General features: G+C 37.0%; 1 long non-coding RNA gene across 1 annotated transcript in view; it reads left to right on the forward strand.

Moving 5' to 3' along the window:
- LOC129642286 (uncharacterized) overlaps positions 1 to 27,692 on the forward strand; it is a 105,489-nt gene that overhangs the window by 13,673 nt on the left and 64,124 nt on the right. Inside the window, exon 2 of the long non-coding RNA XR_008709594.1 lies at positions 3,112 to 3,189. This is a non-coding gene — a long non-coding RNA (uncharacterized LOC129642286). The remainder of the gene's footprint in view (positions 1 to 3,111; positions 3,190 to 27,692) is intronic.

Here is a 27,692-nt window from a genome sequence, read left to right on the forward strand (position 1 = left end):
CTCTCTCAACTAAATTTTCTCCATGTTGTATTTTTTTTTTTAATTTCTTCAGATTTATCTTCTTCAACTTCTCAGCTTCACATGTGGTAAGAGAACCTAAGGTTCTAATCCTGAGATAATGTAGTAATGCATTGGGTTGGCCAAAGTATTCTGTAACATCTTACAGAAAACCCAAACAAACGTTTTGGTCAACCTAATGTCTGCCTATCGGCTGAGGAGTCCCTTTCTGAGCTGTTTTCTGCTAAAGCATGAGGTTTTAAATGTGTTTGTTTAAATATTATATTCCCATTCTGCATGTTAGTTTTTTCCGTTTTATGGTTTTACTGAAAATAAAGCTTATGTTCCTAATAAGCTTCATATAAACAAGAGAAGATTCATTATTCAAACCACACATAATTTAACTAAGAACAATATACAGACTGGCCAAAGGTGATGTTTCATCTGTGTTCTTTAAAAAAACAAAAAATTCCCTGGTATGGCCATCTTCAGGCAGGATTTTAAATTTGGGAGAACATAAAGGAAGGTATTTGAATTCTAACCTTTGCTACAGTCTGGCTGTGGGAACATTCCAAATATATTTTGGGGTCCTTTAAAATCATTTCACCAGGACTGAAATGCTTTCACTGAAGATGGCCTTTGCATAATAGTTTATTATTCAATCTAGGAGGTGATTTAGTTATTCTTCTAGTTATTAGTAATTTTTTGGTAAACTGGGAGTAAGTGATGGAATTTGGCAATAGGGTGTATATATCTAAAGTTGACTGCTATCATTATTGCAAAGTTGCCAGTCTGTCCATTAGAGATTAGGGGAATATTCAGGAAATAAGATTATTGATTCTTCTAAGTGCATGGAGGATTTATAATAACAATGCGTTCTAATTCTTTATCTTCGTCTGTAACATATTGCTAATATTTCTATTTGAAGTGATAAACAGGGCAGTCTTCATGCTTTTATAAAGGCTCACTCTTTTCAAGGCTGTGCCAATTGTGTTAGTCAAAATGACAAATGCCATATATTACTTTTCCTTCAACTCTCCCCCCATAAGCAATTCTGAGAAGAGACAAAATTCTTCTGTGTCTCTGAGACTTTGCACAAGGTCCCCACTGTGGGAAATGTTCCTCTTTTTGTCACCATTCCTCCGCCTTACTCCTATAGCACCCCCAGGTTTTTACTCTCTTTGTAACTTGTGATTATCCTGTGGGATAAGTCTGTATATATTCAGTCTGAGATAGACAGATATTCTCTGAATTCTCTTAACACTGTATGCAGGGTACTGTATTATAACTATCTATTTATTTGAATGATTCTTTACTATTCTCTAATTATTAGATTAGGAGCTCACTGAAAGCAGAGATTTTCATCCTCTCAGTTTCTCCAGTGCCCAGCATACTACAAATAAAGTAAGCAAAGAAAAAAATATGATCTGGTTTAATTACTAGGTTTTAAATAAAGGGTTTATTATATTATAAAAATGATCTTTGAATACAGCTGCTATAGAGTTTCTACTATTCTCCTAAGAAAGACAGCATTTCATGACAGCTATGTTTAGCTAAGCAAAATCATTAGTCAATCTGAGTGTGAACACAGGAACAATTTTGTTAATTTCCTTTCTCAATTTATCTTCAGTTGTTTGTGTTATCCTTCGGTCACTAAGTCGTGTCCGACTCTGCAGTCCCATGGACTGCAGCATATCAGGCACCCCTGTCCTTCACTATCTCCCAGAGTTTGCTCAGATCTTCAGTTACTGAAGATTACAGAAAATTTACTTGCTGACTTATACCAAAACCTTTTCATGGTAACAGTGGTGGAATTAGAAATACTTTATTCTCACTATGTATAAAATTTGGGGACTGAAGACTGATTCAGATTGAAGAAAGCAGAAGTTTACTTTTGTTCTGACTCTACTCTCAGTTATGAAAATCTTCATCCTACTACCTTTTGGTCCAGAAAAACTGATATAAAAAGCAAAAACTCAAGCCTTGGTTAACAAATTTATGGACATATTTGTATAATTTACATAAGTATATGTTTGTTATCTGTCTTACAGAAATTCAGTTATGTCCTAACTGGAAATTTATGGAGGGTAATTCTTATAAATTCAGTTTACACATTGCCTGGTCCAGCACAATAACAGATGTGTAATGCATGTTTTTTTATAATGATGTAAAAATGTTCAGTTGCAAAGGTGGGCTGTGGTCACATAATCTTCCTGTTCCCTGCTCAATGAATAATTCAAGTAGTAGCCTTCACATTCCCCATAAGATTGAGAAGATACACCTATTCCCAAGTCTTGTTTTCTATTATTGAGATGTAAGGAGCTACTGCAAATGCAGAGTCTCTGGGGCCTTGTTACAGGGGCCAGCTTCAAGTTTCTATTGTGAACTCAAAAGGATATGTCAGGAGAAACTTTAGAATAGAATCACTAGCGAAAGAGCAGGCATACTTTCAGGAGCAGGCATACTTTCAGGGGCAGTGTCTGTATTACATGGAGAGTGTGTGTGTATTTGGCAAAATAGTGTATGTGTTGAAGGGTGTTCCTTTACTTGCTTTGTGTTTTATGAACATAGCCAGATATTGAAATCGATCGAAGGATGTTATTTGAAAATATATAATCTTACATGGGGAAATATGGATACCATATTTTGAAATTATGTATCTTATATATGGTTATAATATGGTGCTACACATTAATTAGATAGCTATAATTGACATATATGAGAATTTTAAATAGTTGTATGGTTATGTGAGGGGAGAAAATAAAAAAATAAAATGTAAACCTAAATGCAAACCTATATGTGATGTGGCTATCCGAGTGATTTTGTAACAATTACCCACTGGACAACAGCAAATGAGGCCATTCATTAGGTTCTTGGAACCTGGGGAGAAGCTGTATGTAATGAAAAGTGTTCTGCCTTGAATCAAAAATTTATATCTGTACATTATTGGAGCCTTCAAATTTCACTCCAAATATAACAATTATAACAAAATAAATTTTATGTGTTTATAAAAGATATTAAATATTTTATGAGAGAAAATAGTGCTAAACTTTAGTAACAGATTTCCCATAATCAAGAAAAACAACTTACTGTGTTTTTTTTCCCCTGACCAAGGTTCTGATTTAATGAACCAACCACTTTCTATGCTGCTAAGTTTCCTTGCGCAAGCATTGCCTGGAAAGAAAGTCCTAGGTGAGTAGTCTCAAAAATATTGCTTCATTTACAATTTTAAATGATATTTTCGTAAGAAATCTGTTGACAAAGACAGCCAAAACAGGAAAACAATAGAAAACTTTATGATGTATAAAATGAATTCTTCAAAAGAATTTGGTTTCGAAATGCCAAGGGTTATAAGTCAAATGTATGCAGCACATATTACTATTTATTACCTTGCATTGGCTGAAATTCATCTCTTCTGACAACCCTGGGTAAATCATGTTACATATTTCATAAAATATGAGTGCTGGTCCTTTTCTGAAGATGCCACTTAGTGTGTGAACTCACTGCCATTGGCTGCCTCCCAGTTGCCGTAAGCTCCCTTAAGACCACTACCTCTGCAGAGTCCTATGGCAGTTGAGTCAGAGAAGAAAAGGTATTTATAGAAAACATATGCAAAAGGTTCATAGCTCGTCCAGTTTTTAGTGCACAGACTGACAGCTAAATACAAATTGAGAAATGTAAGTTTCACTTCAAGCAAATTTACTGGGTGAAAACCTCATTTTTTCATTTCATTTGAATACATTCACTGGCTTCTCAGAATATGCAACTTTATAGTGAGCATATTTTTTATTCTTGAAGGCTCATTATTTTACAGTGAGGTTACTGAACCTAGACCACGTAGAGCAGATTACCCAGCATAGTATTAATCAAAATATACATGGCAAATGGGATTCCATACAGTGCCATACAGGCGTCTGTTTTTAACACAGAATAAAAAAGTGTGTTTAGCTCCTTTATTAAAAGGTATTATGGACAATTTATTTTTAAACCATCTCTCTAAGACTGTTAACTGGCATATAATTTAATGTACTCTCAAGGAACTTGACTTTTACTGTTTCCTTCAAAACAATGATATATAAAAGCACCTTGATATAAAGATGACTTTGACCCTGAGAAGAGACTTAAATAGATAAGAATAAATTAAATAATATTTTAGATGCATGTAACAGTTACTCTGGATCTTGTAAAATATTTTCTGTTGTCATGTATGCCTTGATGGAAAAATGAGGCCACTTCTGTTTCTAAAGGCATAACTTTTATTCTCTGAATAAACCGTATCAGCTTTGTAAGTTTTGCTTAAATCTGACAGAGTTGCCAAATGCCTAAATATTTCTAAACCAACAAATGAAAGGAGATCCTGTGAATTTTTATGAGAGAGAAATAAATTCTATTATGTCTGTTTAGGAAATTTGGGACAGTTTAGAGGGTACTGGATTTTATACTATCTTTATTCAGTTCAGTTCAGTTCAGTCGCTCAGTTGTGTCCGACTCTTTGCGACCCCATGAATTGCAGCACGCCAGGCCTTCCTGTCCATCACCAACTCCCGGAGTTCACCCGAACCCATGTCCATCAAGTCGGTGATGCCATCCAGCCATCTCATCCTCTGTCGTCCCCTTCTCCTCCTGCCCCCAATCCCTCCCAGCATCAGAGTCTTTTCCAATGAGTCAACTCTTCGCATGAGGTGGCCAAAGTACTGGAGTTTCAGCTTTAGCATCATTCCTTCTGAAGAAATCCCAGGGCTGATCTCCTTCAGAATGGACTGGTTGGATCTCCTTGTGGTCCAAGGGACTCTCAAGAGTCTTCTCCAACACCACAGTTCAAAGGAGGGTTCAGGATGGGGAACACATGTATACCTGTGGTGGATTCATTTCGATATTTGGCAAAACCAATACAATAGTGTAAAGTTTAAAATTAAAATAAAATAAAATTTAAAAAAAAGCATCAATAGTATTTTCTTAATAGAGAAAAGGAAGCCAATTCACTTCCACTGAAATATAGCCAGATAATTTAATACTAAATAGGCAATAGGGATAATGATAGGAGAAAAAAACTAGGCTAAGAAGTGTAAAACAAAAGTAAACACTGTGACATTTTTAATTGAGTAAATTTTTTGAATGCTAAGTGGCAATAAAACATAAATCATAAAGGTAATGCAAGGATGCATGCTCTTTTCAAAGAACTGAAAATATTTGAGAATAATACTAGTAAGTGAAAAACAACAACAAAAGCAGCAATAAAACCTTGGCATCACCCCTTATTCCTCCGGCAATAAGATTCCATGTCTTGCTCTAGGTACCTAACATAAATGATTTGGAAGGCATCCTAAAAACCTTTTCTATATATTTGCATAGTTATATATATTATTATTTATATCTATATATTAAATGTCCAGGAGATCTTCCAAACCCAGGGATTGAACCTGGGTCTCCCACATTGCAAGCAGATACATTACCATCTGAGCCACCAGGGAAGTCCATGTATTATTATTTATATCTATATATTGAATGTGTATACATGCATGTTTACGTAAATGTATTATACACTACCTATGTTTGTACATATGTTTGGGCCTCCCAGGTGGTGCTAGTGGTCAAGAACCTGCTTGCCAATGCAAGAGACATAAGAGACATGGGTTTGATCCCTGGGTTGGGAAGATCTCCCGGAGGAGAGCAGGGCCACCCACTCCAGTATTCTTGCCTAGAGAATCCCATGGACAGAGGAGCCTGGCGGGCTACAGTCCATGGGGTCACAAAGGGTCAGGCGTGACTGAAGTGGTAGCACAGCACACACGTGTGTGTGTGTGTGTGTGTATTCCACATATAATTAAAAATTTTTTTCACTTGAAGTAAAATGAATCAATATTTTGGTATATGTGTCTTTTGTCTGGCTTTTTCATACTGTTTTTAAGTGTGGCTAGCAGAGACATTACTTTGCCAACAAAGGTTCATCTAGTCAAGGCTATGGTTTTTCCAGTGGTCATGTATGGATGTGAGAGTTGGACTGTGAAGAAGGCTGAGCGCCGAAGAATTGATGCCTTTGAACTGTGGTGTTGGAGAAGACTCTTGAGTCCCTTGGACTGCAAGGAGATCCAACCAGTCCATTCTGAAGGAGATCAGCCCTGGGATTTCTTCGGAAGGAATGATGCTAAAGCTGAAACTCCAGTACTTTGGCCACCTCATGCAAAGAGTTGACTCATTGGAAAAGACTCTGATGCTGGGAGGGATTGGGGGCAGGAGGAGAAGGGGACGACAGAGGATGAGATGGCTGGATGGCATCACTGACTCGATGGACATGAGTCTGAGTGAACTCCGGGAGTTGGTGATGGACAGGGAGGACTGGCGTGCTGCGATTCATGGGGTTGCAAAGAGTCGGACACGACTGAGCGACTGAACTGAACTGAACTGAGTATAAGTATCTTAACCATTTCCCTACTGATAGACATTGGACTAATTTAGATTTTTGTTTACAAATGTCAAGGAATCTTTATGTCTTTGAGATAGATTTCTAAGTGATTGATTGATTTTCCTGGATATTCTAAAATTTTATCTAAGAAGTTTATGCTTGTTTGTATCTCTTCCCCCAATGGTAAGAGAACTCCTCTCACATCCTCATCAACACTTTATATTATCAGCCTTTACTGATAATCTACTGGTAAAATTTTTCATTAATTTAATGTGTATTTCCATTACTACCAGTGAAACTGAGTATTTGCACCTGTCTATTGCATACACACAGACATACATAGACACACAATCTTACATAGATTGTAATCTTAATCCCCCTGAAACAACTCATGCTAGTCGATTTTATTTTCTTTATTTTATGGAAAAGAAAACAGGGTGCAGAAGCATTATGTGGCTTGCCTCAGGAGTTCTGGAATGGTTTTGCTGGAGGGCTCTACCTCAAGGTCTTTTATAAACCTGCTATCAATGTGCCAGCTGGGGCTGCAGTCATCTCAAGGCTAGACTGGGGTAGACCGCTTTCAGGTTGGTGTCACGATTCAGTTAGTTTTTTGCTGCATGAGTTTCACTACAAGTCAGCAACATGGCCTCCGACTTCCTTCAGAACCAGAGAGAGAGAGAGAGTGATAGAGGCTGAGCAAACAGAAACTAGAGTCTTTTTGTAACTGATCTCAGAAGTGATAGATCTCAGAAGCCCGTTACTTTTGCCATATTCCCTTCAATAGAAGTGAATGATTATGTCCAGTTCACAAAGTTAGGGCATTGTGCAGGGGATATACACCGGAGGTAAGCCTCCTCAGGGTGTTAGAGCCTACCTCCCACAAATGCAGAGAATGATGGAGGCCTGCTTTACAATATTGAATTCTTCCCATAGAAGAATATGGGAGGATTCCTTAATGGAATAGTTTTAATTATTTTGTTATTGTGAATGTGTTTAGTCACTCAGTCATGTCTGACCCTTTGCAACCCCACGGACTGTAGCCCACCAGGCTCCTCCGTCCATGGGCATTCTCCAGGCAAGAAAACTGAGTGGGTTGCCATGTCCTCCTGCAGGGGATCTTCCCAACCCAGGGATCGAACTGATGTCTCCCGTATTGCAGGCAGATTCTTAACCGTCTGAGTGAATGGGATTTTACAAATTTCTACTTGGAGGTTAAACAGAGGTTTAACTTGCTGTTAAACAGAAGTTTCTCTCTCTGTGTATGAAACGTTTATAAATTTTATTTTTATTTTACTTTTTGAATTCAATTAGCATTTTGATCTGCAAATAATAATGATTTAAATTCATTTATTTTAATGAAGTATAAATGATTTACAATTTCATATTAGTTTCAGGTAGGTATTCTGCATAGTGGCTGAACATGTTTGCTGATTATACTCCACTTAAAATCATCACAAAATAATAGCTATATTTCCCTGTGCTATACAGTACATCCCTGTAGCCTATCCATTTTACACATAGTAAATTGTACCTCTCAGTCACCTGTCCCTATCCTGCGTCTCTTCCATTCCCTCTGGTAAATATCAATCTGTTCTCCATACTTGTGAGTCTCTTTCTGTTTTACTATATTTATTTGTTTCATTTTTTTAGATATCACATTAGTGAAGTGTGATATTCTCCAGGTTCATCCATGCTGCTCCAAATCTCAGCCACTAATTTTACAGCTGAGAAATATTTCATTGTGTATATATTAATCTTCTTTACTCATGTATCCATTGATGGAATAGTTTGCTTCCGATCTTTAGTATTACAAATAATGCTGCTATGAATATTGGGGTGCATATATCTTTTGGAGTTAGTGTTTTCATTCTGTTAGACATATACTTAGGAGTGGAATTGCTGGATTGTATGGAAGTTTTATTTTCACTTTTATGAGGAATCACCATACATTTTCCCACAGTGGCTTAATTTATATCCCCACCAATAGTGTGCCAGGGTTCCCTTTTCTCCACATCTTCACCAACATTTGTTATTTGTGCTCTTTTTGATGATAACCATTCTGACAGGTGTGAAATGACACCTCATTGTGGCTTTAATTAGCATTTTATAATAATTAGTGATGCTGAGCACATTTTTACATGCCTGTTCACCATCTGTGTCTTCCATGGGAAAATGTCCATTCAGATCTTCTGCCCATTTTTAAATTGGTTGCCATTGTTGTTATTGAGTTGCATAAGTTGTTTATGTAGTTTTGAAAGGTTGTTGTTGAATCACGCGAATACACCGGAATTCTTGGCCCCCGGAGGAGAAGAATTCAATCCGGGGCCAGTGACGAGGCTTGATCGCTCAGAGCTTTTGTGTAATAAAGTTTTATTAAAGTATAAAGGAGATAGAGAAAGCTTCTGACATAGGCATCAGAAGGGGACACAAAGAGTACCTGCTTGCTAGTGTTAACAATGAAGTTATATAATCCAAAGAATGTCTGGAGGTTGTAAAGACCTCATCAGACCTACTCCCATAATTTACATTTTTTTAAATTAATTAATTAATTAATTTTTTATTTTTTTAAATTTTATTTTATTTTTAGACTTTACATAACTGTATTAGTTTTGCCAAATATCAAAATGAATCTGCCACAGGTATACATGTGTTCCCCATCCTGAACCCTCCTCCCTCCTCCCTCCCCATTCCATCCCTCTGGGTCGTCCCAGTGCACCAGCCCCACACATCCAGTATCGTGCATCGAACCTGGACTGGCACTCGTTTCATACATGATATTTCACATGTTTCAATGCCATTCTCCCAAATCTTCCCACCCTCTCCTTATCTTAATTTACATTTTAAGATAACAGAAGGTTGAATCCAAAGACTGTCCTGAGGCAGGATACATCCTTGTAAAGACCAGGTCTACTCCCATAATTAACATTTTAAGATAACAGAAGGTTGAATCCAAAGGCTGTCCTTAGGCAGGATACGTTATTGTTATATAATCCTAAGGAATGTGGAGAAAGAAAAAAAGTTTGTCCTTTCTTCCTCCTTGAGAATTCCAGACCCCTCTCTCCTTGGGGACCCCTAGACTCCCTATCAACCTGCCTAGGAAATGACTCTCTCAGTTTGAATGTTAACTCTTTGTTGGTTATATCTTTTGCTAATATTTTATCCTATTCTGTAGGTTGTCTTTTTGTTTTATTGATGGACTCCTTTATGTAAAAAGCTTTTAATTTGGTACCATTTATTTTTGCTTTTATTAATTTTGTCTTAGGAGACAGATTCAAAAAATACTGCTTTGATTTATGTCAAAGAGTATTGTTCCTATATTTTCTTCAGGAGTTTTATGGTTTCAGATTTTGCACTTAGATCTTTAATACATTTTGCATTTATTTTTGTATATGGTGTGAGGAAATATTCTAATTTCATTGTTTTATGTGTAGCTTTCTAGATTTCCCAGCACCACTTATTGAAGAGACTATATTTTCTCCATTCTCTATTTCTGCTTCTTTTTTTTGTAGATTGATTAAACATAAGTTAATGGGTTTATTTCTGGGCTCTTTATTCTATTCCATTGAGATATGTGTCTGTGCTGATACCATACTGAGTTGATTACTGTGACTTCGTTCTTTTTTTCCTCAGTATTGCTTTAGCAATTCAGAAACTTTTGTGGTTCCATGCAAATTTTAGAATTATTTGTTCTAGTTTTGTGAAAAATATCATTGGTATTTAGTAGAAAGTGAAAGTGTTAGTTGCTTAGTCACGTCCAACTTTTGTGACCCCATGGACGTAGCCCTCCAGGCACCTCTGTCCATGGGATTCTCCAGATAAGAATACTGGAGTGGGTTGCTATTTTCTCCTCCAGGGGATCTTCACAACCCAGGGATCGAACCCAGGTCTCCTGCATTGCAGGCAGACTGTTTACTGTCTGAGTCACAAGCTAGGAATTTAGAAAGAATTGCATTAAATCTGTAGATTGCTTTTGTTAATATTTTAACAATATTAATTCCTCCAGTACAAGAGCTCAGGATATCTTTCCATTTCTTTGTATCATTTTTAATTTCCTCTATCAAGGTTTTGTAGTTTTCAGAAACTAGTTTTTTGCCCTCCTTAGACTTATTTCTCGGTGTTTAATTTCTTTTGATGCAATTTTAAAGAGGATTTTTTCCTACTTTCTCTTTCTCACAGTTCATTATTATTGTATAGAAAAGCAACAGATTTCTGTATATTAAGCTTATATCCTGCAGCTTTACTGAATTCATTTATTCCAATAGCCTTTGAGGGGGGCTTTAGTGGTCTCTGTATATAGTATTGTGTCATCTACATATAACGATAGTTTACTACTTCCCTTTCAATTTGGATGCTTTTATATCTTGTATGACTGCTATGGCTAGGACTTTCAACTATGTTAAATATCACTTCTAATGTATGTTAAATAGGCTGTGAGTTTGTCATAAATTGCCTTTATTATGATGAGATATGTTCCTTCTGTATCAACTTTGATGAGAGTTTTTTTTTTTTTTCACAAATGAATGTTAAATTTTGTCAAATGCTCTTGCTGTGTCTATTGAGATGCTCATGTGTTTTATTCTTTCTTGTGATAATACGGTATATCACATTGATTGGCTGATGTGAAATCATTCTTGCATCCCTAGGATAAATCTTACTTCATCCTGGTGTGTGAACCTTTTATGTATTGTTGAATTTGGTTTGCTAGTGTTTTTTTGAGAATTTTCCCCCTTTTTAAAAAAATTTTATCTTTTAATTGGAGGAAAATTGCTTTACAATGTTGTATTGGTTTCTGCCATACAAGAATACAAATCAGCTATAATTATATACATATGACCTCCCTCTTGAACTTCCCTCCCCTGTCCCCCTCCACCCTCTAGGTCATCACAGAGCAGAACTTCCCCGTGTTATGTAGCAATTTCCTACCAGCTCTCTATTTTACACATGGTAGTGTATATATGTCAAGGCTACTTTCTCCATTGTCCCACTCTTTCCTTACCCCACTGTATCCACAAGTCTGTCTCTGCATCTATGTCTTCATTCCTTCCCTGCGAATAGGTTTATTAATACCATTTTCTAGATTCTATATATGTGCATTAATATACATTTTTTTCTCTTTCTGAATTGCTTTACTCTGCATAACAGGTTCTAGCTACATCCATCTCACTCACCTACACAAAGTCATTCATTTTATGGTTGAACAATATTCCATTGTGTATATATGTACCACATCTTCTTTATCCGTTCATCTGTCAGTGGACATTTAGGTTGCTTCCATGTCCTAGCTATTGTAAATAGTACTGCTATGAACACTGGGGTACATGTGTCTTTTAGAATTGAGGTTTTCTCAGGGTATATGCCCAGTAGTGGAATTATTGGATCATATGGTAGTTCTATTTCTAGTTTTTAAAGGACTGTCCCTACTGTTCTCATAGTGGCTGTATCAATTTACATTTCCACCAACAGTGCAAGAAGATTCCCTTTTCTCCACATCCTCTCCAGCATTGATTGATTGTAGATTTTTTGATGGTGGCCATTCTGACAGGTGTGAGGTGATACCTCATTGTAGTTTTGTTTTGCATTTCTCTAATATTTAGTGATGTTGAGCATCTTTTTGTGTGTTTATTGGCTATCTGTATATCTCCTTGGAGAAGCATCTGTTTAGGTCTTCTGCCCATTTTTTGATTGGGCTTTTGTTTACCTGATATTGAACTGTGTGAACTGCTTATATATTCTGGAGATTAATCCTTTGTCAGTTGTTTCATTTACAGTTATTTTATCCCATTTGTTGAGATTTTTTGCATCTATATTCATCAGAGCTATTGACCTGTAATTTTCATTTGTTGTAGGTTTTTTTTTCTGAATTTGGTATCACAGTAATGGTGACTTCATAGAATGAATTTGAGTTTCATCCTCTTCAATTTTTTAAAATAGTTTGAGAAGGAGAAATATCAATAACCTCAGATATGCAGATGACACCACCCTTATGGCAGAAAGTGAAGAGGAACTTAAGAGCCTCTTGATGAAGGTGAAAGAGGAGAGTGAAAAGCTGGCTTAAACTCAATATTCCAAAACCAAAGATCATGGCATCAGGTCCCATAACTTCATGGTAAAGAGATGGGAAACAATGGAAACAGTGACAGACTTTATTTTCTTGGGCTCAAAATAATAGCAGATGGTGACTGTAGCCATGAAATTAAAAGATGCTTGCTTCTTAGAAGAAAAGCTATGACTAACCTAGATAGCGTATTAAAAAGCAGAGACATTGCTTTGCTGACAAAGGTCCATCTAGTCAAAGCTATGGTTTTTCCAGTAGTCCTGTATGGTTGTAAGAGTTGAACCATAAAGAAGTGTGAGCACAGAAGAATTGATGCTTTTGAACTGTGGTGCTGGGGAAGACTCTTGAGAGTCCCTTGGACAGCAAGGAGGTCAAACCAGTCAATCCTGAAGGAAATCAACCCTGAATGTTCATTGGAAGGACTGATGCTGAAACTGAAGTTCCAACACTTCGGCCACTGGATGCAAAAAGCCTACTCATTGGAAAAGACCCTGATGCTGGCAAAGACTGAGGGCAGGAGAAGGGGACAACAGAAGATGAGATGATTGGATAGCATCACTGACTCAATGGACATGAGTCTGAGCAAACTCTGGGAGACAGTGAAGGACAGGGAAGCCTAGCTCACTGCAGTCCTTGGGGTCACAAAGAGTCAGACACAACTTAGTGACTGAACAACAACAAAATATATTAAAATATATATATATATATATAGTATAATAACATAAATATATAGTGAATATATAAATAATATACAGTAAAATAATATAAACATTATATTATTTGAATGTCTAGTTTCAACACTAATGTACCAGATTTGCAAAGAAGCAGACAAGTATGGTCCATGCACAGGAAAAAATTTAATCAATAGAACCTGTTCTTGAGTAAGCCAAGATACTGTAGTTGAGAAAGATCTAAAATCACCTGTTATAAATATGTGAAAAGAACAAAAAGAAACAGTGTCTAAAAATTAAAAGAAAGTAAGGTCTTCCCAGGTGGCAACAGTAGTAAAGAATCCACCTGTCAATGCAGGAGACCCCAGAGATGTGGGTTTGATCCCTGGCTTGAGAAGATCTTCTGAAGTAGGAAATGGCAACCTACTCCAGTGTTCTTGTCTGGAAAATTCCATGGACAGAGGAGTCTGGCAGGCTACAGTCTATGGGGTCCACAAAACATCAAACATATAGCAACTGAGCACTCATGAGAATAATGTACCAATATATAGACAATGTCTGTAAGGAGGTAAATTTGTTTTAAAAAGGACCAAATAGATAGTCAGAGACTGAAAGTACAATACCTAAAGTGAAAAATACAAAGTAGAGACTGAAGAGTAGATTTGTATTGGCAGAAGGAAAAAAAAAAAAATCAGTAAACCTGAAAGCAGCTTAACTGAGATTATATAATCTGAAACAGAAAAAAAAAAAAAGGCAATGAATAAAAATAACTAGAAAATTAGAGATATATAAGACACCATCAATAATAAATATATATATGTAATGAGGGTTGCAGAAGCTAAGGAGAGAGGTAAAGGATCAGAAACAATATTTAGAGATTAGGGTCAACAGTTTCCCATATTTGATTAAAAGCTTGGGCTTCCCTTGTGGCTCAGCTGGTAAAGAATCCACCTGCAGTGTGGGAGACCTGGGTTTGACCCCTGACTTGGAAAGATCGCTTGGTTAAGGCAAAGGCTACCTACTCCAATATTCTGGCCTAGAGAATTCCATGGACTGTATAGTCCATGGAGTTGCAAAGAGTCGGACATAACTGAGGATTCACTTCACTTCACTTTAATCAATATATCCAAGAGCTTCAAGTAGGATAGAGTTGTAGGTTCACCTCTAAGCACATCATAATCAAACCATTGAAACTAAAGGCAAAGAGAGGAATGTCGAATGCAGCGAGGGAAAAATGATTTATCACTTGAAATTATCCTCAATAAGATTAACATTAGGTTTCCGATCAAAAATCATTGTTGGCTAGAAAGCAGTGTGTGCATTTGTTCTCTGTAGTGTCCAACATTGAAATAACCTATTTCAGTGTTGAAAGAAAAAGACTATTAACCAAGAATTCTGTATCCAACAAAACAGTCAGAAAATTAAGGAGAAATTAAAACATTCCCAGATAAACAAAAACTAAGATTATTTGCCATTAGAAGACCTGCTGTACAAGAAATACTAAACGAGTTCTTTAAGAAGAAATGAAGAAAATCTCAGGCACTTACTTGAATGAATATAAAAAAAATAACAATCACAAGAGGAAATGCAAATGGCCGATAGGCACATGCTCAACATCACTATTTATCAGGGAAATACAAATCAAAACTACCATGAGACAGCACCTCACCTGTCAGAATGGTATCATCACAAAGAAGATAAATAACAATCACTGATGGAGATGAGGAGTAAAGGGAACTCTCCTACAGTGTTAGTGGGAATGTAAACTGATGCAGCCATTGTGGAAAACAATATGCAGATTTGTCAAAAACCTAAAAATCGACTGTCGTAAGACACAACAATTCCACTCCAGGGTATGTATCTGAAAAAACAAAAGTCTTATTCAAAATGAAAAATGTTCCCCAATGTTCATGGGAGCATTATTTACAATTGTCATGATATGGAAGCAACCTAAGTACCTATCAACAGATGAATGGATAAAGAAGATGTGGTGTGATTATATATATATCTATGATGAAATACTACTCAGCCATGGAAAAGAATGAAATTTTGCCCTTGACAGCAACATGGATGGATTTGGCAATGGCACCCCACTCCAGTACTCTTGCCTGGAAAATCCCATGGACGGAGAAGCCTGGTAGGCTGCAGTCCATGGGGTCGCTAAGAGTCAGACACGACTGAGTGACTTCCCTTTCACTTTTCACTTTCGTGCATTGGAGAAGGAAATGGCAACCCACTCCAGTGTTCTTGCCTGGAGAATCCCAGGGACGGGGGAGCCTGGTGGGCTGCCGTCTATGGGGTCGCACAGAGTCGGACACGACTGAAGCGACTTAGCAGCAGCAGTAGCAGCATGCTAAGTGAAATAAGTCAGATAAAAGACGTATACTGTATGATATCACTTATATGTGAAATCTAAAAAAAAGATGCATCCAACTACAGAATAAAACAAAAAAGAAGCAGCCTCACAGATATAGAGAAAAAGCTAGTGGTTGCCAGTGGGGAGAGGAAAGGAAGGAGGGGCAGTATAAAGGTAGCGGATTAAAGAAAAAATTATTATGGATTATGTGAAATCATGTATGTCAAACTTCTGAAATCTGTGAAGCACTATAAAATTTAAAGAATCTTCCATTTAACTAGGAAAAAAGTTACCAAAAAAAGCACCAGGAATGGGACTAGATAAACCTAAACATTGGTAATCCTCTTCTTCTTTTAATAATTAACATAAAAGACATCTTTACAAAGCATAATTTTAAAACTGTATTGATTATTCTCGACAGGGTGAATTCCTGGCATTTCCATATGAATTTTAGTATTAGTTTGTCAATTCTGCAGGAAAGCTAGCTAGAATTTTAATATGAATTACTTTAAGTCTGTAGATCAATTTGGAAAGTATTCCCTTTTTTACAATATTAAGTTTTTGGAATATGAGATGTCTTTCCATTTATTTAGATTCTCTTTAACTTTCTCAACAGTATTTTATAGTTTTTAAGAGTACAAATTTTCTACTTTCATTATATTTACTTCTAAGCATTTTATTATGTTTATGCTATTATAAATGACTTGTGCTCTTAATTTTCTGTTGTATTGCTCATTTCTGCAACTGATTTTAAAATTTCTTTATAATAATATATTTATTCACTGCTAGGTATCTTGGATATTAAATTTGACTTTATTAATGGGAAAAATAGGTTGATTCAAGATTCTTATGTATATCTTGAATGATGATCCTATAATTTAGAAGTATTTTGGCCATGTCACCATTTTGAAAGAGATGCTATGAGATAGATAACTATGCCAGTGTTTCAGTGCTAAAATACATTTTTATGAGGGTTGATACAGACTTTACCAGATGACCTCTTTGGTTTGAGGACAATGATATTGATAGAAATTCAACTCATATTCTTATAAAATTCAGTTACTCATTTATGCCATTCTGTAATTCTATAAAGATGTTGTAAAGTGAACCATGAGAGCTTTGATATCATTTTCTAAAGTATATTTATGTGAGGTTTTATTTTAAAGCCTTGCTACCATAAAAATAGAAAATGTGAAATCGTTTAATATCTAAATAAATTGAACATACCATACATGTTTTTAGTTTCTCAAGCTAAACAATGGCAGCTGTCTGTTGAAATTAACTTTTATGCAGAAATAAAATTTATATTTGATTTTATTTGTGTAATTTGCTAAAATTATTTTTCAGGAAGTGTTATTTTGCATGAAAAATTATAATGAGAAAGCTGTAATTTTGTAAACAGTGTTTTTATGACTTATGTGGATAAAATAAAATTTCCAAGCATAAAAATTAAATGTATGCACATTTTATGTGCATGTGCTCATATGTCTGTCATCAGCTTCTGGAGAGATCTCAAATATCTACTAAGTTAGAAACAACTGATATATCCGATGGGTTCAGTTAACTCAATATAGGCTCCATGGATTAGTACAATTATTTTTGAATTTCTGCTTTGTATTCTTTCTTTTTTATTTTACATCCAGCTGCTTTCCCAAAGTATACTTTCAAATATTTAAAATAATTTCCAAAGTAACATTGCCAATATTGAACTCCTGAATTATTCCCTTAAAAGTGTTTGTCCTGGTTTTCTCATTGCTCAGGAAAAAAAGCCTTAAGAGTCATCCTGGACACCTCTTTCTCTCATATCTTACATCCAATTTACCAGATAATTATTAGTTGTTGTACATTTATTGTCTAATTTAGTGCTAATATGAAGTAGATATTATTATCCTATTTCAGATAAATAGAAGATATTAATAATTATCTTCGCAAAGACACAGTTCTTACTACACCAGGCACTGTTTAACACTTTGAACTATTTTACTTATTGTAACCCAAATAATATTCCTAATAACCATGTGTGGTAGGCTCCATTACTATATCCATTTTACAAGTGGGAAAATGAGGCACAGATTAAGTATAAAAATTTGTTGCCTAAATTCTTATAAATAATGTGTGTAGAAGCCAAATTTGAAACCTAAACATGGCACCCAAATGCAGTAAGTTCCTTTCAGCTGAAAGGAGGAAGTTTTAGGGAAACTTAAATGAAGTACTACATAATGAATAGACACTAAATGTATAAAATTTTAGTTTTCCTCCCTTACCAGTATCCGACAGGTGTTTACCTGATACCCGACACGTGCCAGGCATTAATGCACAAAGACGGGCACAGCATGCTTCTTGCACCCAGGAAGATTATGATCTTGTTTGAGAGATCAATGAAACATAAATAACTGAATATATTGTCATCACTAAATATATGAAACATATGGAGATGAGAGAGAGAGAGAAAAGCTGCAATAAATACTTGTGATAGACAAATCACTATTTGTAAAATAGTAGTCAAGGTATTCATATATACATGTAAGAAAGAATGTATTCTATTCTTACTCTCTGTTTTCGATGATCCAGTGGATGTTGGAAATTTGATCTCTGGTTCCTCAGCGTTTTCCAAAACCAGCTTGAACATCTGGAAGTTCATAGTTCACATATTGCTAAAGCCTGGCTTGGAGAATTTTGAGCATTACTTTACTAGCATGTGAGATGAGTGCAATTGTGTGGTAGTTTGAGCATTCTTTAGCATTGCCTTTCTTTGGAATTGGAATGAAAACTGACCTCTTCCAGTCCTGTGGCCACTGCTGAGTTTTCCAAATTTGCTGGCATATTGAGTGCAGCATGTTCACAGCATCATCTTTCAGGATTTGAAATAGCTCCACTGGAATTCCATCACCTCCACTAGCTTTGTTCATAGTGATCCTTCCTAAGGCCCACTTGACTTCGCATTCCAGGATGTCTGGCTCTTGGTGAGTGATCACACCATCATGATTACCTGGGTCGTGAAGATCTTTTATGTATAGTTTTTCTGTGTATTCTTGCCACTTCTTCTTAATATCTTCTGCTTCTGTTAGATCCCTACCATTTCTGTCCTTTCCTGAGCCCATCTTTGCATGAAATGTTCCCTTGGTATCTCTAATTTTCTTGAAGAGATCTCTAGTCTTTCCTATTCTTTTGTTTTCCTCTATTTCTTTGCATTGATCGCTGTGGAAGGCTTTCTTATCTCTGCTTGCTATTGTTTGGAACTCTGCATTCAGATGCTTATATCTTTCCTTTTCTCCTTTGCTTTTCACTTCCCTTCTTTTCACAGCTATTTGTAAGGCCTCCTCAGACAGCCATTTTGCTTTTTTGCATTTCTTTTTCTTGGGGATGGTCTTGATCCGTCTCCTGTAAAATGTCACCAAACTCCGTCCATAGTTCATCAGGCACTCTGTCTGTCAGATCTAGTCCCTAAAATCTATTTCTCACTTCCACTGTATCATCATAGGGGATTTGATTTAGGTCATACCTGAATGGTCTAGTGGTTTTCTTCACTTTCTTCAATTTCAGTCTGAATTTGGCAATAAGGAGTTCATGATCTGAGTCACAGTCAGTTCCAGGTCTTGTTTTTGCTGACTGTACAGAGCTTCTCCATCTTTGGCTGCAAAGAATATAATCAATCTGATTTCAGTGTTGACCATCTGGTGATGTCCATGAGTAGAGTCTTCTCTTGTGTTGTTGGAAGAGGGTGTTTGCTATGACCAGTGCGTTCTCTTGGCAGAACTCTATTAGCCTTTGTCTTGCTTCAGTCTTTATTCCAAGGCCAAATTTGCCTGTTACTCCAGGTGTTTCTTGACTTCTTACTTTTGCATTCCAGTTCCCTATAATGAAAAGGACATCTTTTTGGGGTGTTAGTTCTAGAAGGTCTTGTAGGTCTTCATAGAACTGTTCAACTTCAGCTTCTTCAGCATTACTGGTCGAGGCATAGACTTGGATTACCGTGATAATGAATCGTTTACCTTGTAAATGCACACAGATCATCCTGTCGTTTTTGAGAAATGACAGAAAAACATCTATTTCTGCTTTATTGAATATGCCAAAACCTTTGACTGTGTGGATCACGATAAACTGTGGAAAATTCTGAAAGAGATGGAAATACCAGACCACCTGACCTGCCTCTTGAGAAACGTGTATGCAGGTCATGAAGCAACAGTTAGAACTGGACATGGAACAACAGACTGGTTCCAAATAGGAAAAGGAGTACGTCACCCTGCTTATTTAACTTATATGCAGAGTACATCATGAGAAATGCTGGGCTGGAGGAAGCAAAAGCTGGAATCAAGATTGCCAGGAGAAATATCAATAACCTCAGATATGCAGATGACACCACCCTATGGCAGAAAGTGAAGAACTAAAGAGCCTCTTGATGAAAGTGAAAGAGGAGAGTGGAAAATTTGGCTTAAAGCTCAACATTCAGAAAACTAAGATCATGGCATCCGGTCCCATCACTTCATGGCAAATAGATGGGGAAACAGTGGAAACAGTGGCTGACTTTATTTTTCTGTGCCCCCAAATCACTACAGATGGTGATTACAGCCATGTAATTAAAAGATGCTTACTCCTTGGAAGAAAAGTTATGACCAACCTAGATAGCATATTAAAGGGCAGAGACATTACTTTGTCAACAAAGGTCCATATAGTCAAGGCTATGGTTTTTCCTGTGGTCATGTATGGGTGTGAGAGTTGGACTGTGAAGAAAGCTGAGCGCCGAAGAATTGATGCTTTTGAAGTGTGGTGTTGGAGAAGACTCTTGAGAGTCCCTTGGACTGCAAGGAGATCCAACCAGTCCATTCTGAAGAAGATCAGCCCTGGGTGTTCATTGGAAGGACTGATGCTGAAGCTGAAACTCCAGTACTTTGGCCACCTCATGCGAAGAGTTGACTCATTGGAAAAGACCCTGATGCTGGGAGAGATTGAAGGTGGGAGGAGAAGGGGATGACAGACGATAAGATGGTCGATGGCATCACCAACTCAGTGGACATGGATCTGAGTGAACTCTGGGAGTTTGCGATGGACAGGGAGGCCTAGCGTGCTGCGTTTCGTGGGGTCACCAAGAATCTGACACGACTGAGCAACTGTACTGAGCTGACTCTCTGTTTACACACCTCCCTGAGAGACTTCTAAGTTCAAGATAAATAAAGACTCTTCATGGTCTCAAAGTGCTCAGCCTTTAGAACTATTTAATTATCTTTTCCAGTAAGAAACACAAAAATCACATCTACAAGGTATGATACGAAATAAAATGAAAGTTCTGAAAGATGAATTCAGAACTAAAGAAAATATAACCTTAGATTTATTTATTTATTTTTGTATGTGAATACATTGCATTTTTCTTATGTAAGCATTTGTCAGGTAAAATCTAGGCTGTAAATTGTATAATTGGGACAGTATTACATGAGATGTTAAGTATATTAGATGCAGTATTTCACCAAGGTCCTGCCTCTTTTTTTACTTCAAGAATTCTTATGCAGATAAAAGTTAACAATTGACAACGAGATTTTGAAACATGGGTCTTAAATATTTATAGACACTAAAAAACCCAGTATTTTCCATTTTCAGCTATATCATGTTCATGGCTTCTCAGATTATTTAACTTTTTGCTTCCTGCCTCTCTTTGTTTCTCTAGCTATCAAATATATAATAGAGAAAATAAGAGAAATTGTTCAAAATCTGTGGAAGGACATTAATTTTAGCAGTAAGTAAATCTTGCTGCTTGAATACCTTTTGTTTTTTAAGGGGCAAGATTCTTGTAAAGATGTAAAAAAACAGTCTAGTAGAATAAAGTACATGTGTTTTCTATGTAAATTGCTAAGATGGAAAACATTTTATTTCATGGCATTAATGTCACAGGTCAGTCAAGAGCTTATTGCCAATCCAGAGGAAATTCTCTTTTCAATGACATATGTCATGACCTTCAACTTCTAGTAGTTGTAAAATGCTTAAGGTCAACTATTCTTACATTCAGAAAATCCAAATGCTGTACATGACAAATGGTAGAGTATATTGTAAGTGATTTTTTGGCCAAACACAGTAAAATATTGCGCTGTGGGCTGAAAGGTTACTGACCCTGTGATATTATGTCTGACACTAATCATTATTTCCCAATTGAGCTATTTGAAAGGATAGTCAATATTTTGTTTGTTAGACTTCTCCTTTTAGTTTATATGAATTGGAAAGATGCTGCCCCTCCCTGTACCTCACCAAATGGAATGTAGCTACTGAAATTTTATCAACCAAAGACAAATTGTAATGAAAAGCAGGATTTCTTTCTTTCTATACAATTTTTCTTTCTTTTTGCTCTGATTTTAATTAGATTTTTTTCATTTTACTCAATGGAAAAAAATAGAAGCTTCACATAAAATTAAAATTTCAGTGTTAACAGTTTTACTATCTAGAAAGAAAAATAAATATTGAGCATGCATCTTTTATATACTATACACTGTACTGATTTTTTTTTTTTTGCTGTTTTCCTTAAATAACAGCCTCAATAGACAATGATTTAGAAATGATTTATCTGCCTTGTCTCTAATATGTGCGTTTCTGAGTTTTCAAAAGCAACAATGGATTTTTTTTCCTTCTCCAAAGTTGACACATCTCACCTCTTGTCCCTTTTCTACAGCTATCCCCCAGCAGTCCAAATGCCAATTAATACTGCTCCCCAGAGATTTTTCCCATAACATACTGGATGAAGGGTGCTGTCCTGTTTCACTATATGTCCCATTCATTATAGCACTTGTCTATTCTGTGTTTTGAGAGATTACAGCATCTAAGTACCAGATATGCATTCATTTGCTGCTCTTTTTGTATAAACCATGGCCTAATCGTCTCTACACTAGAAATGCCTTAGAAATCACTGTTTACTTTTATTTTAGGCTGTCAAAGAGATTAAGAGAAAAAAGTACTACATGACTTAATGTATTTGATTTCTAAATCCTCTGATTGGTAGGGATTGTAAGAGAGAACTTCCAGAACCTGTATCACTGCTTTATATAGCTTCTCATTTCATCCCATCCATGACTCTCATGGTTTATGGCACATAACCTAAAACAGTAAACTTGAGCCACTTAGAGAACATCTGTAACCTTGGAGAGAGAGACTCACTCTGAGACTAGTACATCTGGGACCACACACAGAAGGTATCCTAGGAGCAAAAACAAACAAAACCCCCTCAAAACTGCTATATTTTTTATTATGCAATATTTGTGTTTAGCCGTTGTCACTGTTATTATATCTCATTATTACATTTTTTCCCATGTTTATTACTACTGCTCTGCATATCACAGTTACTGTCTATCAAATATTTTTATTGCTGTAGAATTAACTTTATTCTGCCCCTATCTTTGAAGCAACAGAGGAAAGATTTTTCTATTTAAAAACTAGTGCTGAGATGACTCTAAAATAGAGTGTAACGAATTCAGAATGTGGGAGCAAGTATCATAAGAAGCTTTCCAGCCAACTTTGGCCTAAGAGCTACAAGAGATGTATATTATCACTGTGCTGATAGAGTGAAGTGAAGCATGTTCATGAGACTGTAACATAAGCCAAATTAAATTAAAGGCATTCTTTCCTAGATAGGTGCACAAGAAAGGAACTCAAAATGTCTTGGTACTTTCTTAAGAGGAGCGATCCAAGAATAGAAATGGCACAGATAAAAGGCAACAACCAATCCTCATTACTGTTAAAGATACATAAGGATGTGTCACATTAGGAAGGCACTAGGGTGCCTTCCCTCCATTAGAGCATCATTCACCCTTGCAGGATGGTTTGAGAAGTAGTGCTCTTATTATTGTTGTTTAGTTGCTAAGTTGTGTCCAACTCTTTTACAACCCCATGGACTGTGACCTGCCAGGCTCCTCTGTTTATGGGATTTCCCAGGTAAGAATATTGGAGTGGGTTGCCATTTTCTTCTCCAGGAGATCTTCCTGACCCCAGGGATCAAACTCATGTCTCCTGCTTGGCAGGTGGAGTCTTTACCACTGAGTCATCTGAGGCATATTCCTCCCCTCAAAATCCTTTATTTTAATTGATTAATTAATCCATTAGAATTGTTTTGAGTTATAAATTGAGACATTGATGATAATTGAGCAAATTGATGTGTAGGAAGCCATGATTGGGTTGTCATTATTTGGGGCAAACAAGAATGATTATCTTCTCTAGACTAGAGAGGATTTACGGAATAAAGAAGAATTAAAAAGTAACTAGCATGAAAGAAGTATGGTCCTCAAAATTTGGCTTATGACTAGACTTATCCATTCCTTCATCATTCAGTTAAAGAGAAAAGATATCCTCCCTCCCCATATATAAACAGAATAGGAAGAGTACAGTTTAAGCATTACTATGAACAAAGCTAGTGGAGGTGATAGAATTCCAGCTGAGCTATTTCAAATCCTGAAAGTTGATCCTATTAATGTGCTGCACCCAATATGTCAGCAAATTTGGAAAACCTAGCAGTGGCCACAGGACTGGAAATAGTCAGTTTTCATTCTAATCCCAAAGAAGGGCAATTCCAAAGAATGTTTAAACTAGTGTACAATGGCACTCATTTCACATGCTAGCAAGGTAATGCTCCAAATCCTTCAAGCTAAGCTTCAACAGTACATGAACTGAGAAATTCCAGATGTGCAAGCTGGATTTAGAAAAGGCAGTGGAACCAGAGATCAAATTGTCAACATTCGTTGGATCAGAGAGAAAGCAAGGGAATTCAGAAAAACATCTACTTCTGCTTCATTGACTATGCAAAAGCTATTTACTGTGTGAATCATAACGAACTGTGAAAAGTTCTTAAAGAGATGAGACCACCTCATCTGTTTCCTGAGAAACCTGTATGCATATCAAGAAGCAACAGTTAGAACCAGACATGGAACAATGGACTGGTTCAAAATTGGAAAAGGAGTACCTCAAGTCTATATATTGTCACTCTGCTTATTTAACTTATTTGCAGAGTACATCATGCAAAATGCTAGGCTGGATGAATCACAAGCTGGAATCAAGATTGCTGGTAGAAATATCAACAACTTCAGATATGCAGATAATACCACTCTAGTGGCAGAAAATGCAGAGGAACAGAAGAGTCTCTTGATGAAGGTGAAAGAGGAGTGTGAAAAATATGGTTTAAAAGTCAATATTCAAAAAACTAAGATCATGACATCTGGTCCCATGACTTCATGGCAAATAGAAGGAGAAAAAGTGGAAACAGTGACAGATTTTATTTTCTTGGCCTCCAAAAACACTGTTGGAGAAAAGCTATTACAAACCTAGACAGCATATTATAAAACAGAGACATTACTTTGCCAACAAAGGCCCATCTAGTCAAAGCTATGATTTTTCCAGTAGTCATGTACAGATGTGAGAGTTGGACCATAAAGAAGAATGAAAGTGAAGAATGTGGTATTTGAAAAGATTATTCAGAGTCCATTGAACAGCAAAGAAGTCAAACCAGTCAATCTTAAAGAAAATCAACCCTAAATATTCATTGAAAGGACTAATGTTGAAGCTCTAATACTTTGTCCACCTGATGCAAAGAGCCAACTCCCTGGAAGAGACCCTGATGCTGGGAAAGACTGAGAGCAGGAGGAGAAAAGGGGGCGACAAAGGATGAGATGTTGGATGCATCACTGACTCAATGGACATGAGTTTGAACAAAATCCAGGAGATGGTGAAGGACAGGGAACCCTGGCATGCTGCAGTCCATGGGGTCACAAAGAGTCAGATCAGACACAACTTACTGACTTAACAACAAAAACCATTTTTATTTTGCATATTTCTGCATTGAAACACCTGGAGTAACAGGAAAATTTGGCCTTGGAATACAGAATGAAGCAGGGCAAAGACTAATAGAGTTTTGCCAAAAAAATGCACTGGTCATAACAAACACCCTCTTCCAACAACACAAGAGAAGACTCTACTCATGGACATCACCAGATGGTCAACACCAAAATCAGATTGATTATATTCTTTGCAGCCAAAGTTGGAGAAGCTCTATACAGTCAGCAAAAACAAGACCAGGAGCTGACTGTGGCTCAGACCATGAACTCCTTATTGCCAAAATCAGACTTAAATTGAAGAAAGTAGGGAAAACCACTAGACCATTCAGGTATGACCTAAATCAAATCCCTTATGATTATACAGTGGAAGTGAGAAATAGATTTAAGGGCCTAGATCTGATATATAGAGTGCCTGATGAACTATGGAATGAGGTTCGTGACATTGTACAGGAGACAGGGATCCCCAAGACCATCCCCATGGAAAAGAAATGCAAAAAAGCAAAATGGCTGTCTGGGGAGGCCTTACAAATAGCTATGAAAAGAAGAGAAGTGAAAAGCAAAGGAGAAAAGGAAAGATATAAACATCTGAATGCAGAGTTCCAAAGAATAGCAAGAAGAGATAAGAAAGCCTTCTTTAGCGATCAATGCAAAGAAATAGAGGAAAACAACAGAATGGGAAAGACTAGAGATCTCTTCAAGAAAATCAGAGATACCAAAGGAACATTTCATGCAAAGATGGGCTCAATAAAGGACAGAAATGGTATGGACCTAATAGAAGCAGAAGACATTAAGAAGAGGTGGCAAGAATACACAGAAGAACTGTACAAAAAAGATCTTCATGACCCAGATAATCACGATGGTGTGATCACTGACCTAGAGCCAGACATCCTGGAATGTGAAGTCAAGTGGGCCTTAGAAAGCATCACTACGAATAAAGCTAGTGGAGGTGATGGAATTCCAGTTGGCTATTCCAAATCCTGAAAGATGATGCGGTGAAAGTGCTGCACTCAATATGCCAGCAAATTTGGAAAACTCAGCAGTGGCCACAGGACTGGAAGAGGTCAGTTTTCATTCCAATCCCAAAGAAAGGCAATGCCAAAGAATGCTCAACTACCGCAATTGCACTCATCTCACACACTAGTAACTGCTACTGCTAAGTCACTTCAGTCGTGTCCGACTCTGTGTGACCGCAGAGATGGCAGCCCACCAGGCTCCCCCGTCCCTGGGATTCTCCAGGCAAGAACACTGGAGTGGGTTGCCATTTCCTTCTCCAATGTATGAAAGTGAAAAGCGAAAGTAAAGTCACTCAGTCTTGTCTGACTCCGAGGGACCTCATGGACTGCGGCCCACCAGGCTCCTCTGTCCATGGGACCTTCCAGACAAGAGCACTGGAGTGGGTTGTCATTGCCCTCTCCGATAATAAAGTAATGCTCAAAATTCTCCAAGCCAGGCTTCAGCAATATGTGAATCGTGAACTTCCTGATGTTCAAGCTGGTTTTAGAAAAGGCAGAGGAACCAGAGATCAAATTGCCAACATCTGCTGGATCATGGAAAAAGCAAGAGAGTTCAAAAAAAACATCTATTTCTGCTTTATTGACTATGCCAAAGCCTTTGACTGTGTGGATCACAATAAACTGTGGAAAATTCTGAAAGAGATGGGAATACCAGACCACCTGATCTGCCTCTTGAGAAATTTGTATGCAGGTCAGGAAGCAACAGTTAGAACTGGACATGGAACAACAGATGGGTTCCAAATAGGAAAAGGAGTTCGTCAAGGCTGTATATTGTCACCCTGTTTATTTAACTTATATGCAGAGTACATCATGATAAATACTGGACTGGAAGAAACACAAGCTGGAATCAAGATTGCTGGGAGAAATATCAATCACCTCAGATATGCAGATGACACCACCCTTATGGCAGAAAGTGAAGAGGAACTCAAAAGCCTCTTGATGAAAGTGAGAGTGGAGAGTGAAAAAGTTGGCTTAAAGCTCAACATTCAGAAAACTAAGATCATGGCATCCGGTCCCATCACTTCATGGGAAATAGATGTGGAAACAGTGGAAACAGTGTCAGACTTTATTTTTCTGGGCTCCAAAATCACTGCAGATGGTGACTGCAGCCATGAAATTAAAAGATGCTTACTCCTTGGAAGGAAAGTTATGACCAACCTGGATAGCATATTCAAAAGCAGAGACATTACTTTGCCAACAAAGGTCCGTCTAGTTAAGGCTATGGTTTTTCCTGTGGTCATGTATGGATGTGAGAGTTGGACTGTGAAGAAAGCTGAGCACCAAAGAATTGATGCTTTTGAAGTGTGGTGTTGGAGAAGACTCTGGAGAGTCCCTTGGACTGCAAGGAGATCCAACCAGTCCATTCTGAAGGAGATCAGCCCTGGGATTTCTTTGGAAGG

Source organism: Bubalus kerabau, chromosome 1 (genome assembly GCF_029407905.1).
Source record: "Bubalus kerabau isolate K-KA32 ecotype Philippines breed swamp buffalo chromosome 1, PCC_UOA_SB_1v2, whole genome shotgun sequence".
Lineage (NCBI taxonomy): Eukaryota > Metazoa > Chordata > Mammalia > Artiodactyla > Bovidae > Bubalus > Bubalus kerabau.